General features: G+C 42.6%; 1 pseudogene; it reads left to right on the forward strand.

Moving 5' to 3' along the window:
- Positions 1 to 17,938, forward strand: part of LOC123487911 — a 43,781-nt pseudogene extending 25,843 nt beyond the window's left edge.

Genomic DNA, 17,938 nt, shown 5'->3' on the forward strand with positions numbered 1-17,938 from the left:
TGAATTATATCACAGCGGCAGTAACTCACCTACATGTCGTGACAGGCCATCTGATGTACAACCCAGAGCAGGGATACAACGCTCAATTTACACCCCCCCTGTCATGCCTCTGGCCCTAGCAAAGTACTCCTGTGATACATATAATTCTCCTCTCCTCTCCTCCGCTTTACTCTCCTTCTTTTTATAAAAGGTGGTGAGTTATGAAATATGGATCATAAACATAGGTGCTGTTGATGAATTGAGTTTCCTGTTGACAGGAGCAATGGTAGGACTGTAGGACAGTCTGTTCCGAGGCTTATTGTGGGCTCCGTCCGTGCCTTCCATCGTAAAGAGGATTTGGATTAGTATATAGTGCTTTTTGTCCAGTGCTTGTATATGGGCCTATATATACAACCTCTCCCCAAGCCTTATCTTTTATAATTTTTTATATTAGCTGAATGCCAGAGATCTCGCCCCCGGAGTGAAATTGGACGGAATGATGGACAACTGCAGTGTGTTATGTAAGGTAATGAGGTAGCTAGCAGCCCTTACAGTGACTGAGTAGGGTTGCCTCACACTAGACACTAGGAATAGAGAGGTGTTGCCATGCTGTACAGGGGAGGGGATGTGGACATCTTAACTCGGGTTCCGTAAGTCCAATCACAGTGAGTCATTGGTTCTCTTGTGGAACAAGCTGAGGAAATGGAACTCTTGTTTCATAAGCTCGTACAACACAGTTTCCAAAACAAACCGTATCCTTGTTGCTATGGCTCTACTGTCCTTGAAGGACTTGTTCTCTTAGCATGTAAATACTTAAAAATACATGTACTGTATTGTTTTTAAACCAGTTGAATTGTTATGTGACTGCTTTCTATGCCATGTCAATGAAGTACTAGGCTATAACTTAGTCATTAGCTTTAACTTGAATGTAATGTAGCCTATATTTACGCTGTAGGTAGTTGGATTCATGTAGTAACCTGGGGCGTAATTATTAAAGTGCGTGCGCACAAAAAATACTAAACCTTTTGTGCACCAGTTTTCCCGCAAAGGTTGACGGGAAAGTGTGCGCATCTCCACGTACAGCTCAGACCATGCTTATGCACAACTTCTTGTGGTTGATGAATTGTATTGCGAGCAAATGTCGTTTTTTTTGTGTGGATGAAATGGAAGTGTTTGATGCACAGGAATTATAATAATGGTAGGCTAATAACATGAAAACGTAGGCCTAATGATAAAACGGATTCATTTGCCGTTGGTAAGGAAATCGCATAGCAGCGTGTAGTCTTAACGGGTTTCTTTTTACCTTTATATATAGGCCTAAGTCATAATCCTATTGCAGGACATGTCTCTCCTTCTCCTTTTCTGACCTGACTGGTTTATTCCCGCTACACAACAAATAGTAGACTACTGCACTTGATCAATTGAAATAGTTTTAAATTGTATATATATTTTTGCTGTTAATTTTAAATTTTATTCCTGTCTTAAATGTTTTTGTAATGGGGAAACTAAATTCATGTTTTTGTAGAACGTAACTCTCATTCAATAGCCAAGCATGCTCGAAAGTAAATAGACGGGTAGCCTATTGAACATATTTGACAGGATGTGTAGGCTACAGTGCTGTGCGATAGGAGCGCGACATCAAAGCCTATATAATCTGAGCCTATACCAAGGCAGGAGATAGAAACACAATCATGTATTGATACACAAAATATTGAACAACAATTCATCTTTTGCATACAAGTGTGGGCTATAGCATTTAGGCTACTTTTTAGGTAGTTTGAAAGGACAATCAATCTTGGAGAATGTGTGGCCAGTGTTTGGCACTCGCTATAGGCGGTATGCATTTTTTGTTTGAAAAAGTCACTGCAAAAGATTCAAACATTCTGCCCACACTTCTACAGAAATGTGATCAAATTTGTCATTGCGCTTTCTTTTAGAAACTATCATGGCCCAGTTCCAACATTTCCAAATCATACAGCAAATTATGGTGTTTTTGTTACCATAAAAGGTGGGGTGGTAGGGCTCATTCACGAGCGCACAAATATAATATGGCTCTGATTTGATCAATAATAACATGTGTGTATATATGTTGCCCCTGGTATATTTATGGTAAGTATTCTGTTTACCAATAGATGGCAATAGATGGCAGAATTCAATTCTAAAACGTACTTACATGTCTGGAGTGTTCGATCTAAGATACTACAATTCAGAATAGACATTAAATGATGGAACATTGTCAGACAATAAAACATTTTATTTCTCAGAGAACTCATTTATAATCATCCCTTGTCCTGCTCTCTCTCCAGGCTGATTGCGTGCGGCGCGGTGATGCGGCCCTACGTGGAGGCCAACGTATCCCACAAGTCCCACACCACCATCAAGTACTTCCTGAAGATGTGGAGCAGCGTGAGTGAGACGCTCATCTTCATCTTCCTGGGCGTGGCCACGGTGGCCGGGCCGCATGCCTGGAACTGGACCTTCGTCTCCGTCACCGTCATCCTTTGTCTGGTGTCACGTGTAATTGGTGAGTCAGACATGGATACCTTCTTCACAGTACTGAACAAGTCTCTACATCATATGACTCCAAAAGATAGTGAGATAAATTACATGACAGGCCCAACTTTCTCATAGTTTGTCATCATTTGGTCAAGTTGTTTCTGTAGATGATGTGACACAGATTTTCTACTTTCTCAATTTGACAAGGGATAGTTATTCTTGGAGCCAGACTGAAATACCAGTCACTACATTTCAGTTAGGTAATGAGGCAACTGTTAGAGGAAGTGCTCCTTGTGGTTTCCACATGGTCCTCACATCGAGGAAGCCCAGATATCAACAGACTCGTCAGATACACGTCCCTAAAAAAGGAAGCATAAATATTTTAAGTATTATGTCATTTCCGCAGTTATAGATAGACCCAAAGCAGACCTCCATCTGACTTTGCTTGCTAGTTTGAAACCTAGTGACTTGACATTGCACTTTATCACCATTGACCATTCTCTATTCTCACCAAACATCCTATAGTTTTCTGCTTTTTTGTGCTCTCTCTCTGTCTGTCTCTGTCTCTGTCTCTGTCTCGCTCTCTCTCTCTCTCTCTCTCTCTCTCTCTCTCTCTCTCTCTGTCTCTCTGTCTCTCTGTCTCTCTGTCTCTCTGTCTCTCTGTCTCTCTGTCTCTCTCTCTCTCTGTCTCTCTGTCTCTCTCTCTCTCTCTCTCTCTCTCTCTCTCTCTCTCTCTCTCTCTCAAGCTTTTTATCAATTTGGAAAGTGGATGCTTAACCTTTCTTAGGTTGTAAAGAGGCTGGTATTGGCTGTGTGTAAGGAGGGAGCAGACATGGAGTCAATCAGGTTGATTCTCTTCTGCGCTCTCTCTCTCTCTCCCAGGCGTGGTGGGCCTTACCTTTATCATCAACAAGTTCCGCATCGTCAAGCTGACCACCAAGGACCAGTTCATTGTGGCCTACGGTGGCCTACGTGGGGCGATCGCCTTCTCCCTGGGCTACCTGTTAAACAAGGACCACTTCCCCATGAGGACCATGTTCCTCACCGCCATCATCACCGAAATCTTCTTCACCGTGTTTGTACAGGTGGGTACTGGGCCAGTCCTCTAGCCTGGTCCCAGATCTGATTCGTGCTGTCTCGCCACCTCGTCACACCAATGAACACAGTGGTCACGCCAATGACCACAGTGATCACGCCAGCCATAGTTGTCATGCCAATGACCATAGGAGTTGGCAAGATGGCACAAAAATATCTGGTACCTGGCAACCCTCTATCTAACTATCAAATAAAATTTGTCACTGAGTGAACACAAAGGACAGCATTTTTATTTATTCCGAATTTAGTAGGAAGTTGACTATATTACAGAGTGCTTTTGTGTCAAAATAGTTTGCTTTGCTGCTCAATTGTGCTTTTGCTCTCTTGTCCTTAGTATATTTCAAGGCCTAAAGTAGTCAATGGTTTTCATGGTTTGTTTCAGCCCAATGCAATGCTGGTGTGACAAAATGTCACTGCAGCTACTACTTTGAAGCACACACACGGTCCGTTTTGAAGCTCCTTGCGTCAAATATTCCCCAGTCCTGCTGAGCAAACTCATCTTACAGTGAAACTGTTGATGCATGTTGACGTTCTAGGACACGCGTCACCTGGCAGAGTATCCCCAAAATGGCAGCTACTAAAAGAAAGCCTTCTATAAGCCTTTTATATAATGTCTTCAGGAAATGACTCATTCATTTTTTTTTTTACTCAGTGCTGGCAGTCTGGGATGTTCTTAGCTATAGACTAGGTGGGGGTTTCACCTACAGTGGTGCGATTTGCTGCAGTAGGAATGTGTGTGTGGTGTTAGCCTGTTAGAATGTGTAAGTGTTTATATGCATGTGTTTTGATTGGGTGTGTGTGCGTGGTACTGACAGGGGTATTATTTAAGGGCCAGAATCTGTTGTCATCTACTTAGGGTGTAAAGTTAACCAGATAGACTTAATCTCCTTATGAGAGAGAATGATACGCTAAAGCCTACACACGGACGGACAGACAGACCGATGCACACTGGAACAGGATAAAAGAGATTGCTAGAACCAATATGCCAAGTTGTATATTAACCAGCTCTGATCAAACCTTTTCCCAGCATGACTCAGCCATCGATGGAACGGCCTTATGCACGGACCACCAACCACCTGCGCATAACTTCATTTAAATGCAAATGTTGCTTGACTGCTACATACACAAAATGGATACAGAATACAGTAGCTATGAAAATAAATGATATGAAAGTCACCCCTCATCCGAGGTATTCCTTTTGATTTGTGTGTGTTTTATGGGAGGACATTGGATGTATTTTATTTCCACCTGAGCTGCTGCTTCTAGTCAAGAGTAAAGGTTTTTAGCAACTCCTCACACACCATAAGAGAAAAAAGGGTCGGGGGGAGGGGCCTGACGTGTGTGTGTGCGGCATGTTTTAGTTTGGGTAAGGCCTAGTCAATATGCGTTAGTTTGCAAATCACCTCATAGTGTGAATGTGTGCATCTGTCCATAGCCAGTGCTTCTCTGTGCAGTGACTTTGAGGAAACGAACAAAGTAAACACCATGCACACGAATGAAAGGTTTTGTAATGGACATTACAGGCTTCTCTTAGGTCGCTGATGTCGTGTAGTATTTAAAAATGGACATTTATAATTTTGTTCTTCAGGATCTCAAATGTTACCTTAGTAACATCTCCCTTCTCTCGCTCTCTTCTCCTCCTCCCCCTCTCAGGGCATGACTATCAAACCCCTGGTGGACCTGTTAGCCGTGAAGAAGAAGCAGGAGGCCAAGCGCTCCATCAATGAGGAGATCCACACCCAGGTAACCTTTAACCCCATCAACCCCCTCACATCCTGGCCCCTCCTACTCTTCCCCTCCTCTGTAGCCAGACCACCCATCAGACAAGTCAGTTAATTTCCTTTTGTTTCTCCTGGGATATACGAGCTCTGGGCCCGTATTCATAAAGCGTCTCATAGTAAGAGTGCTGATATTGTATGATCTAAAACTGATCCTAGATCTGCATTGCTACTCTGAAATACTTTATAAATACAGGCCCTGGTCAGGTTATGACATTTGCAGCACAAGAACAAGAAATGCACTGAAGCTACACTGCTAGGCTGATCTTGTTCACCCTAATTATCTAACCATCTTGCCCTTTAAAATGGGCTATTGCATTAATGGCTGTGGTTAAATTAATGATTTGGTTATTTCCAACTGAGGGATGTCCATTTTACTTTCAAATTCAGTATCTGTCCAGATGTACAGGACAGTCATTACATGTTGACTGCTAAACATTGCTCTGCGCTTCCCCCCTACTGGCCATTAATATAATTATCTTCTGCTAATGAATTTTGTCTTGCTGACATTGCCTTGCTGGGGTTTTAATAATGGAAAGCCAATGGAAAGCAGTATTCCCCTGCTTCCTCTTAACACAGACTAATGAAACTTCCTACATTGCTCCATGGCTCCCAATGGACCATCCTCTCATTCTCCACTGACTCATCCATCCGGGTTGCCAGATTGGCGAGTAATATCCACCTGCTTCGGTCTGGCTTCCTCTGGTGCTACTGATCATTCTCTCTCTGCCCTTGAGTGACCACTGAGCAGAATGGCACACCGTCTCTCAGTAGCTCCTGTTGCTAATAATAGCCACAGAATAATGGCACGACACGTACTGTACACACAATGACTCTCTGCGGGGCTCTGTTGGCTCTCTGGTGCACAGAGGAGCGATGAGTCACCGGCGCTCTAGGCTAGAGGGCCCAGTCACCAGCTTATCGTTTCTTCTCCACAATGGCAGTGATTAAAGTAAACAGAGCTGTAGTAGGACTCCTGGAGTGCACCAGGAGTGGATAATGGTGTTTAAGAGCCTAGTGGGTTTTAGGATTTTTAGAGTCCCTCAGGGTTTTAATGTCGGGACCATTGTGTTTGTGGTCTCACAAATTGGTCAGTAGGTTGTTTTGATGAATGGATATTTGAGGCTCTTGACTAATTGACACCTGGGACTGACCTTGACATACTGTGTGTCACCTTGCTTGAGGCTTTCATTATAAAGTACCATCTATTGTGACAAATGTAAAGTTTTCTTCTACCAGAGATAGAACTGATGCAGAAACTACTGTCAAAAAAAAATCCCTTCGCTGCCTGAAAATATTGCTATGCAATAAATTCAGTGGCACGACCAAACTGCTTGTTCCCATAGCAACTCTGCATGTCAAACTGTCCCTGTGCAGAACTGTCACAGCAGTTGCCATAACAAAGTACAGGAACAAAATTGACCACAGACTGAACGTCATCTGTCAGTGCCTATTTCTCTGCTTCAATCTGTGAATGTGATGGACATCATCTAGGCCTAATGCTCTCTCTATTGGCCAGATTCTGGGAGGATCTCCGTGGAGAAAAGGCTACTTAAGGGATAATCCAAAAATGAGAAAATGGTGGCCTGTATGATGTGAAAATATACTTTACTGGACTATTTTACATGTAATAGAAACAAAAAAAGTAGGAACAGATTAGGCTTGGTTACACTTTTACTTCCCATTGTAAAAGCATTTCAAATATCTGTTCCTCTTGTTGGTTAGCGTAGATACAATATTTAGACGTAAACATTGTTTTCTCCCCCTAGTTCCTGGACCATCTGCTGACTGGCATCGAGGACATCTGTGGACACTATGGCCATCACCACTGGAAAGACAAGTAAGTAGCAGAGGCGGGGCTAAAATGGTCATGATAACAAGGGCTGTATATTTCTTTCACTGTATAAAAACAGTTGATTACCTCTTATTCAAGTTTTACGATCATTAAGGCAACAACTTTCTAGTACCCAGTCCAGTAATATCAGTTTGTTAGTTGTCCTGTGTTGTCTATAGTTGTTTATTGTCTATTTCCTTCTGTTTTAATTGTTTTCCAAGTTAGAACTTTTAGCCTTAGCATCTTTGTTAACACGGTTAACTCAGAAACGTGGTGGTGAAGCTGCGATCCCTCAGGCATTGTTAGTAACAGCTAGCGCCTTAAGTTGATTATCTTTCAGAACAGATGTTTTTCCTACAAGGAAATCTTATTGAATCCAATAATGTAATGGTAATCATAAAGCATTGCCATTCATAACCGAGTAAATCTGAATAATTTTGTACGTTTTCTTTCCCTATGCATTATTTACCCACAACAGTATTGCGTTTGAACAGCCTTGGGCGTTATATGTGGCAGTTATTCTCTCAAGAGAACCATGTATAAGATTTGTTCAGACATCTCTGTAAGCCGATTTATCACCCGGCAGTTGTCATATTTCACCTTCAGATCCAGTTCCATACAGACTTTAGAGCTTCGGGATAAAACAATGTTTAGCTTTATGATGAAAACTCTGGGCTCATCCTATAGTGGTTGGTTTTCACAGTGTGTGTTCCTGCCAGTGACCACACTGTCTCCAATGTAGTGTGTGTGCTCTACGCCTATTCAAGAGCTTTTCATCAATTTGGAAAGTGAATTCTTAACCTTTTTAGAATGTTTTAATGAGGCTGGTAATGGCGGTGTGATGGGAAGGTTGACTTGTTTTCTTCTTTCTCGCGCTTCTCTCTCTTTTCTCTCTGTTTTCTCTCTCTCTTCTCTCTCTCTTCCCCACCCTGCAGGCTGAACCGCTTCAACAAGAAGTACATAAAGAAGTGCCTGATAGCGGGCGAGCGCTACAAGGAGCCGCAGCTCATCGCCTTCTACCACAAGATGGAGTTCAAGCAGGCCATCGAGCTGGTGGAGAGCGGCGGGGGCGTCAAGCTGCCCTCCGCCATGCCCTCGCAGGTCTCCATGCAGTGAGTGCTCCACCCTCTTCCCTCCTCCACCTCCTTTTAGCTCACCACCACCAGCTCTACACTTAATAGCCATTTCCACATTGTTGTGTTAGCCTATATCTGCACAAGCCTGTGCGTGCGAGCGCCAGAGAGGTTTGAAAGTCAAGAGGCTGAACTAGCAATTACTTCCTGTAAATAACTGGTATGGGAGAATGTGCCTGAATCTTTCTCGCGGGTGTTACAGGAAGTAATTGCTAAGTGAGTTAGAGCTTGGTAATGGCCAAAAACAACCATAGTTATCCATAGAACCACAGTCAACAAAAGAATGGCGCCGACAGACATGGCAGCTCTGCTTCTAGCTCCTTGAATTGTTAGATAGAATTGTTAGATACTCTTGCACTGTTGGAGCTAGGAACACAAACATTTCGCTACATCCGAAATAACATCTGCTAAATACAGTGAGGGGAAAAAAGTATTTGATCCCCTCTCAATCAGAAAGATTTCTGGCTCCCAGGTGTCTTTTATACAGGTAATGAGCTGAGATTAGGAGCACACTCTTAAAGGTAGTGCTCCTAATCTCAGTTTGTTACCTGTATAAAAGACACCTGTCCACAGAAGCAATCAATAAATCAGATTCCAAACTCTCCACCATGGCCAAGACCAAAGAGCTCTCCATGGATGTCAGGGACAAGATTGTAGACCTACACAAGGCTGGAATGGGCTACAAGACCATCGCCAAGCAGCTTGATGAGAAGGTGACAACAGTTGGTGCGATTATTCGCAAATGGAAGAAACACAAAATAACTGTCAATCTCCCTCGGCCTGGGGCTCCATGCAAGATCTCACCTCGTGGAGTTGCAATGATCATGAGAAAGGTGAGGAATCAGCCCAGAACTACACAGGAGGATCTTGTCAATGATCTCAAGGCAGCTGGGACCATAGTCACCAAGAAAACAATTGGTAACACACTACGCCGTGATGGACTGAAATCCTGCAGCGCCCGCAAGGTCCCCCTGCTCAAGAAAGCACATATACAAGGCCGTCTGAAGTTTGCCAATGAACATCTGAATGATTCAGAGGAGAACTGGATGAAAGTGTTGTGGTCAGATGAGACCAAAATCGAGCTCTTTGGCATCAACTCAACTCGCTGTGTTTGGAGGAGGAGGAATGCTGCCTATGACCTCAAGAACACCATCCCCACCGTCAAACATGGAGGTGGAAACATGCTTTGGGGGTGTTTTTCTGCTAAGGGGACAGGACAACTTCACCGCATCAAAGGGACGATGGACGGGGCCATGTACCGTCAAATCTTGGGTGAGAACCTCCTTCCCTCAGCCAGGGCATTGAAAATGGGTCGTGGATGGGTATTCCAGCATGACAATGACCCAAAACACACGGCCAAGGCAACAAAGGAGTGGCTCAAGAAGAAGCATATTAAGGTCCTGGAGTGACCTAGCCAGTCTCCAGACCTTAATCCCATAGAAAGTTGAAGGTTCGAGTTGCCAAACGTCAGCCTCGAAACCTTAATGACTTGGAGAAGATCTGTAAAGAGGAGTGGAACAAAATCCCTCCTGAGATATGTACAAACCTGGTGGCAAACTACAAGAAACGTCTGACCTCTGTGATTGCCAACAAGGGTTTTGCCACCAAGTACTAATTTCCCTCATTTAAAATACAAATCAATTCATAACATTTTTGACATGCGTTTTTCTGGATTTTTTTGTTGTTATTCTGTCTCTCACTGTTCAAATAAACCTACCATTAAAATTATAGACTGATCATGTCTTTGTCAGTGGGCAAACGTACAAAATCAGCAGGGGATCAAATGCTTTTTTCCCTCACTGTATATGTATGTGACCAATAAAATTTGATTTGATTTGAACATGTATCTTGTTTTTCTCTGTCCTCTCTCCCAGGAACATCCAGCCCAAGAAGCTGCCTCCTCCTGTAGCAGAGCGGGCCCTGCCTCAGTTCACCAAGGGCCGTGAGGAGGAGATCAGGAAGATCCTCAGGAGTAACCTGCAGAAGACCCGCCAGAGGGTGAGCACTGATCCAGGATCAGATTTACCCTCAGCTTATCTGAGGTGTAACATTAGGAGGGCAACTGCAAAGCTGATCTCAGATCTGTTTTTAGCGATTAGGGGCTTGCTCTCAGCAAGTAATGTAGGAATTCAGATGCTCACTCTGTTTGTAAAGAGATTACAATTGTACATAATATAATAATATAATAAATGCTTTTTATCCACAGCGACTTACAGTCATGCTTGCATCCATTTTACGTTAATCACATTGCTTTGCAGTTTGTCATTTCCTCATTAGTATTGTCAAACATTAAATATTTTAAGATTATAGTACTAAAGTAGTCATGAGCCTGTATCATTATGGATACAAGTGTGCATTGTTGCTGTGTGGTCCTAATCTAGACCTCCCTGTCTCGTGGTGAGTTGAATGAATGTGTTTTGTCTCTGCGCTCCTACAACAGATGCACTCTGGTGCCTGAAAAGTGTATTATTATTATTGTGTGATCCTAGCTCTATAACATTGCTGTCCCATAGTGTGAGTTGAGTGTGCGTTGTCTCTCCCTCCAGCTGCGCTCCTACAACAGACACACTCTGGTGGCCGATCCTTTCGAGGATGGATGGAACGACTTCATCCTGAAGAAGCAGAGGATGATCGAGCTAGAGAAGAAGGTAAGACTACCAGAATCACCTAGCCTGGTTAAACCAGATTGAACGCTGCGCTCTCCATTGTTGTGCTCACTTAGTCTGGAATGCCACTAATTAAATTCAATAGAACTTTATTTATCCCCTCATGGCCAAATGACACACAAATAGACGGGTACGTGGAATCCTCCCAAAAATAACCGGTCCAAACAGCCTATTCTCTGAAAGAGGGGATTTAGGATAGAAGCCCACGTGGCCAAACGCTGCTCTTTGGGTCTGGTCAAAACATCGGTTCTTCTGGGTGAAACAATGAAATTTTGCAAAATCATTTATGGAAGCCATTATAAGACTCCCCCAGCCCTAGATGGAACTTCAACAGACAACCAGACACAAAGTTCTCTCACTGCTCACAGTAGTAAACTTTCTTTAAAACCATTGCATTAATTTAGTCTAACTATGATGGATTTAGTCATTAAAGTGTTCCATAAATTGTCTCTCCCCCCTTCCACTCAAATAATTTGCCTGACACAATCAGTTCCTGATTTATTTATGCAGCCTTGTGGCCCGACGGCCAACTTGCATTTAATCAGTCTCTAATTATGTAATGAAAATGGAACTAACATCTTGATTAAATATAACTGTTTGATTTAAAAAGGATACTGTAGACCTGAGAGATCTGCGGATACTAGCAGAATTGTTTGTTTTGAAAATTAACATTTTGATTTAATATAACTTTTAAAAGGGCACTGTAGAGTGGAGGAAAACGCTGATCCCAACAGACCAGTAAACACAATTTACTGACCTGTCAAACTTTAATAGCACTTTAAACAGCGGTGTCTTCAAGAAGTGTCTTGGTTGGGCTTTATGATATTGGCAGCCATATTGTGTTGCATTGATTTGGTGTAGGCCTATCTAGTGTTTGAATGTATTGCTGACCTCACTAAAAGTATTTCCATTAAAATGGACAATAAAGTATCCTATTGTATCGTAAATAATATGGCTATATGCTTTCAACTAAAGTGACTGGCAGTCGACGACAATCCATATACAGTATTCACTAAGCGTGTCTGATGCGGGAATTGAACCCACAACTCTTGTATATTGAAAGGGTTGCTTGTGTGTGTGCCTGTGAACAGATGACAGAGATGAGTAACTATCTCACGGTCCCTGCCGCCCCTCCTGACTCCCCCACCATGTGCAGAGCCAGACTGGCCTCAGGTGAGTCCATCCTACACCCACGTCACACTCTGACACTCCCATTTTACACTACCGTGCCAACCCCTACCCTACCGCACTGTGCTGGCGCTGGTATTTCTTTTACAATTGTCCTTTCCAGCATGGTTCCAGTAACTATGGGGATGTGTAACCAGGCTAGCTTGGCTTAGTAGTGTGAATCAACACTTATTGTAAGGTTGCTTATGAAGCAATAGGAAAGATGATGAAAACAGACTTGTTCCATTGCAGAGTTTTGAGTCGGAAGGAACCCATTTGCTTCGCATTTAGTATACTTAGTTTGGCAAAATTGTTAACGTTTATGAAGTTTAATGGCTGCCAATGATGCTATCTACAGAATGCACTATTATGTAACTCTGTTATACAGTAGGCTACTCCCCTTTTATTATATTTCTACTGGAAATATGTTTGCATGTGTAAGTTGGCATGTAAAGCAGTATTGCACTTGGTTCTATTTTAGGCAGTGATTTCAAAGCTGAAAAGGGAGTGGCCAAAGTAATTCCAGGTATGTAGTACAGTTCTAGTGAGTGTAGACAAGTGATGGGCTGTGGCGACCAATGGCCTCGGCTACAAACTTACTGTATATGCATGTCATATTTTAACTGTTGCTTGCTTCCATTTTTAAATGCAATATGCATGATTCTAGCATAAATTGTTCATGTGATTGACAGGATCAGGTTACGGAATGATGCAGCATCACAGTTGTGGTGTAAGTGTCTGTTCATGATTGTGTATTTAAAAATGTGTAATGTGGGTGCTTTGTGATTTTGTGAATGTGTATTGTATATCTGTTTTTGTTCGGGAACAGTTTAAGTATTTGTTCTAGTCAGGGTTGGCCAACCCTAGTCGTGGAGAGGCACAGTGTGTGAGCTGATGTTCTAGGCCATCTCCGCACTAGCACAAATGCTTCTACTAAACAAGGGATGGAACAAAATCCCTGCACACATTGTGGCTCATCACCACTATCAGGGCCACGTTCAGCCGGCCATGACGTTGTGGAACGTTCAGAAATAAAGATATTATATGGAACAAACATACACTTGACGTGTAGAATAGGAATCAAGTAAGCTCTATTCATGACATTTCTATCTGCAACGTTACACAACGTTTGCCTACTCAACGTGCCCTTTGGTTGGCCTCCCCTGTTTGGAGTAATGTACCGTACGTTAACCCTTTCCTTGCCTGCCCCACGCAGACCCCAACGCCTTCTACAACATCAAGGCGTCTTCAGACGGCATCCCCACCATCCAGGTGGACCTAGCCTCCCCCAAGTCCCCGGACTCTGTCAACATGCTGGACGAGTTCTCCAAGTGGGGTGCCACAGGCCAGGGCCTGGGTCAGAGGGAGGGGGCCGACCGGGATGAGGACCAGGGCCTGATGATGAACCCGTCCTCTGTGGGGAAAGGGGAGAAGGGAGAGGAAGAGGGGGGCAACAAGAACCCAGGGCTGATGAGGTGTCTGAGTGACCCGGGCCCTAGTAATGAGGACGAGGAGGATGAACCATTTCTTCCCTGAAAAAAACAACTAGCTCCTCCCATTGTGAGGAATGGGGAGGGGCCTGGTAGCAGCAGCTCCTCCCCCTGAGCGGGGCGCTACTGGGGAAAGGTCCACCTCCTCTCACTCCACCACCACCTCATTTGAGTTCGCTATCCCATTGGTTGAGGAACCAATAAAGCCAAAACTGTTAAGAAAAGACTTCGGACATAACTTGTTTTATGAACCAAAAGAGAAAAGGAGACTAAATAGCCATCTTTTTTCAATAGTCGTCATTGCTCTTTTTTTCTTTTTTTAAGTGATAGGAAGTCAGTCGCCTTCTTGGGTGATCTTGGGTTTTGGGGGAATTAGCCCGAGAGACGAGGGAACATAATTATGCGTTACCAAATGTTTGGACTGTTTTAGTCACAGACAATGTTCCACATTTGTTTTCATAATGTTTACAATCGTTCTTCAAATTTCAAGAAAAGTTAGCCTTATTTTTGAGTCAGACACTTAGAGTAAACCCCTTTTCACTAGGTGCATTTTATCACACAATTAACCTTTTAACTGCTTGTTTTTAATTTCAGGGTTAATATGAGATTGTTGTTTATGTGGTTGTCTTTTGTCATCGTTTGTCATTCAGTTGGTCAGGGTTCTAGTTGGTGTACTCTGTGCAGAACAATGGATGTACTTCACGCTGGATGTAATGTTTTCACTGTGCTAAACTCGATGGACCGCTTTCTTTACCACCTCGCCTTTGGAGACCCTAAGGCTAAGGAATGTGTCAAGCGCAGACTTGGAAATGTTGAGACGCAAACCTGGCATCACCGCTTCAAGCATCGCCTCTCTATTTTAATCGAACATACAAAATTGGCAGCATCGCTGAGATGTATAAATTTACATAAGAGGAGGTTTGTGATGCAACCAACACCAAGAGATTTGTTGATCTTGAACGGACTAAACTCCCCTATATAAGCCAAACCCTAAAATGTCATCAAATACTGTTATCCTCCTGAGACCCAGTAAAAAAAGGTTGTAGAATGTTTTTTTTTTTGTACTTAAGTGTTTTGGGGAAAGATCATTTACAAAGACAAATTTGAAAAAAAAAAATGTTTATTGTATGTGCACTGTAGTGGACACAAGGAAACGGTTGATAGTGAATATGGAAAATTAACATTACACCAAATGGGTACAGTAGGTAAAAAACATAGTTGGCGCATCCTGATGTCCACTACAGAGGACATTTATAAACAAGCTCTTATTTAATGTGAAAAAATTATTACACTACTCTGAAAACAATTTCTAAGATATTTACTTACTAGAAGCAATTTGAATATCAAACTCACAAAAATGATAATTACACAATTACACACACTTACCTTCTTACCACAACATGTGCTAATTGTGTTGGCAGCCATTTTGAAAATACAGGAAGAGAAAGTTATCCAGGTCACACCCCCACACATGATATCATTGAAAAGCCCAGAATGTCCTCTCAGGTACAACAGGACTTAACACAGTGGCATGTATGGCCTCAAAGAGAGTTGACAAAAAATGAATTGCTGGGGCTCAGGAGGATATGTTTGTTACAAGTTCCCTTTAAGAAAATGCTCTAGTATGGGCCATTTCAGAACCATTTTGTGGTGTTTTTTTCCATATTCTCTTGTCGGTAGTCGCATCTTACAATTCATCTTATGGGCCTGATCTATTGTTCTTTACTCTCTTGCACCTTATTCACATCAAGTGTTTTGACATTTTTAAAAGACCTTGTCACCAGTTTAACATTCCCCATTGGTTTTTAGCACTCCCCTTTTGAAAATATTGTGTTCCATAGGCATTTGGGGTTTTAGGCATCACTGTATAGGATATGAGGTGTGGGGGGACTGTATGGCTCTTTATCGTCTAACCACCTCAATGGCCAAGAATATATAATTAATTTAACCTTTATTTATCCAGGTGAGTCAATTAAAAAACATTCTTACACGCTGACCACCGGCCGTTCGTGCGACCACCATGTTGATATTGTCCATCCACACCAGACGCGATCATGACAAGCAGGTTCAAATATCAAAACCAACTATATTTATTTGGGGGCAAGTTGAAACACATTAAACATTCATGGCCATTTAGCTAGCTAGTTTGTCCTAGGAGATGAACATTGGGTCGTTATTTTACCTGACATGCATATGGTTCTCTTATTACCTGGTTCTTTGTAGAATTTTGACCTGAAGTCATACAAATCGTGTGTTTCCCTACGCCAACGATTAATCCACAGATAAAAAGGGAAAATTAGTTCGTTTTTAGTTCGTTATATTTAATTAATCTCGCCTCGTTTGTCTTTCAAACATCCGCTTGGTTTGTATCTTCCTGATATCCAATAAGGAGGGGACTTGCAATGCGACTAATAGAACCAAGTTCTATTTTAGCGCTTGGCAACGCAGACGCTTGGTCACACGGGCAAGCACCACATGGCCGGTGAGGTTTGCATGTTATTTATAATGATGACCTGGAGATACAGGCATGACGACTTGGGCAAATCTAGCAATTCAATCCAGTATATTGGTGTAAAATGTGTATAGCGATTTATTAATTATAACCATTTAATTGAACTATGCCCTTTAAAGCAAAAGCCATGCTGTAATGTTGTCAATGCAAACGAAGAGGTCATCGCTCCTCTGCTAACATTGAGGTCTATAACCATCATGGGCAGTATGCTAGCTAGATGTAAGCTAATTCACATCCGAAAGCAAGAGCCAACACCTATTATGCTAGCACAACAGCGTAAGCCTAGTCTAGGGTTTGTATAAGACTATGAAAACCTTGATGTGTACAGTATATGGTTGTATAGGTATTATGTATACAGTACATTGCTTTTATTTTCTCCACAAAGCCTTAGGATCAATAGGAATAATTGATTTGATTTTATTTGAAAAGGCTGTTAGCTATATTGTCAATGTGATTACAGTTGCTCATTGATCTGAACATCTAAGCGGGACATTCAACCACTTTTAGGTGCAAACTACATTGCACCTAACATTGATTCAATAGCATAGCAACCCCTCAACCCACCTACTGTATAACCATCTTAGATTTGTAGCATGAGTGACAGCTTTAGCTGGAGTCTGTAACTGTCTCAACTAGAGAAGCCTAAGATGTCCAAGACCGTGGCCTAGTTTGCTGGTTGTCACCTTGGTGTTAGAATGACCCTTGTCCCTCTCTGACCTCTGTGTGCTATCACTTTACGCCCAGAGAGAGAGAGAGAGAGAGAGAGAGAGAGCGAGAGGGTCTCATTACAGCTTAGGAGAGGAGGGAGGAGAGAGAGGGGTCTCGTTACAACTTAGGGGAGGAGAGAGCGAGAGAGAGAGGGTGAGGAAGAAGTGCTTAGTGTGTTTGTTTACTCTCATCTCCTGTTTTCTCAGCACCCATTACTGTCAGCACGTGGTTACTGAGGTTACAGTAGAGACGGGAACATGAGGACGGGGTGACGATGTAATGGCGTGGTACTAAGAAACCATGGCCACGCGTGCGCACACACAGTACTACACTGTGTGTGTGTGTGTGTGTGTGTGTGTGTGTGTGTGTGTGTGTGTGTGTGTGTGTGTGTGTGTGAGAGAGAGAGAAGTGTTCTCCTTTCCAGCAGGTCACCCCCTGTCATGTCCCCATTCCCTCACATGGGCATTGCAGTGGAGGGTAGTTGTAGGTTGAGTCCAGGAAGGTGAAATAGATAAAGCATCTCACCTCCTTCACTAAACCAAATTGAATTAGGTGTTGAAATGTCAGAGCTTGTTGTAAAGGACAGGCTGCTTCAGATGTGAGAGTAGACGAGGACAAGGTCTTATTGGTCATATAGGGGTTTAAAATGAAGCTTTACGGAATGATTGACATTTGATACTTCCCTGGCTGATTTTCTCTCCATTGTATTGTTATATAAAGGACACAGAAATGTATTATAGTATAAACATGACATTTACAAGGTTTCAGAAACAGGTTATGTAAGGGCAGCCATAGAAAGTCAACTTTAGCTTGGAAACTAGCCCTGGAAACTGTTTCTAAGCCCCTTTTTTATATGAGCCTTGTACTGTAGCGCTAACGGAAGAGCAGTTTACTTCGAAGCTTTCCCATCGCTCTTTTATTTGGCCAGCACTTAAAGACCATCAATGATTTGCTGCTGGAAAGGAGGAACTACTGTTATCGTTAGTGTTCAGACGACCAATCTTTAAATGTATACTGAACAAAAATATATACGCAACATGCAACAATTTCAAAGATTTTACTGAGTTACAGTTCATATGA

The sequence above is a fragment of the Coregonus clupeaformis genome, unplaced genomic scaffold (assembly GCF_020615455.1).
Source record: "Coregonus clupeaformis isolate EN_2021a unplaced genomic scaffold, ASM2061545v1 scaf1879, whole genome shotgun sequence".
In the NCBI taxonomy this organism is placed as follows: Eukaryota; Metazoa; Chordata; class Actinopteri; order Salmoniformes; family Salmonidae; genus Coregonus; species Coregonus clupeaformis.